Here is an 805-nt window from a genome sequence, read left to right as displayed (position 1 = left end):
AACGAAGTGCTGAGATACTTAAATTTCTCCACTCTTTCTGTAAGCATTGCATTAAAAGTTATCAAATGCATTCAGATTCTTGGATATCACGATTTTTGTCTTAAGTATTGGTATTTAGACCTATATTAATTTACTTTATTCTCCTACTGTAATGACCAGTTTTTGTAGGTCCTGTTTAATGTCAGCAATCAAGACCTCATCATCAGCATAATGGATAATGTTAATCAACATACATGTAACAAATTAAAAGTAATGGTTCTTATATTTATCCAAAATAAATTATAAAAGGCGGCGACTTTATTATCTCTTGCTTAACAAAGACCTTGGGCTCGATTCAAAAATAGCACAGGCAAAATTAGGAACAAGCCTCGGTAGCGCAGTAGGCAGCGCGTAAGTCTCATAATCTTAAGGTCGTGAGTTCGATCCTCACCCGGGGCATTACTTTTTTTTTTAATTGCACAATTGTTGAACTTAACATACCGGGTGAGTTTTTTAATTTGTAACAATGCAATACGTCAAAAACGCTTTTAATTTTTTTTTGTACATTTTGACATGACATTAGTATATGTGTATATAATGTGTCCCCAATTTTAATATATTTTGGACATTTGTCCCTTCACGCCCTCAAGAGGAAAGGAGGGTTAATTTCTTTCTTTACGCGAAATGATGTTTTTAATTTTAAAAATCGAATCTACGTTAAATGTAATAATACCTAATGTAATAATCTACGTTAGATTGGACTCGTGACTGAGTCTCTACTTAAATCAATAAAAATAAGACAGTTGATGGTTTAGGAGCGGTAGCT

At 33.0% G+C, this 805-nt stretch overlaps 1 non-coding gene across 1 annotated transcript; it reads left to right on the top strand.

The window, feature by feature from the left end:
- Positions 1-365: 365 nt before the first annotated feature.
- Positions 366-438, top strand: Trnam-cau (transfer RNA methionine (anticodon CAU)). Its single transcript has one exon. It is a non-coding gene; the product is annotated as a tRNA-Met (tRNA).
- The last annotated feature ends 367 nt before the right edge of the window (positions 439-805 follow it).

The sequence above is a fragment of the Anthonomus grandis genome, chromosome 16 (genome assembly GCF_022605725.1).
Source record: "Anthonomus grandis grandis chromosome 16, icAntGran1.3, whole genome shotgun sequence".
In the NCBI taxonomy this organism is placed as follows: domain Eukaryota; kingdom Metazoa; phylum Arthropoda; class Insecta; order Coleoptera; family Curculionidae; genus Anthonomus; species Anthonomus grandis.
Note: the sequence above shows the minus strand (reverse complement) of the source record. Positions and strands in the feature narration are given on the sequence as shown.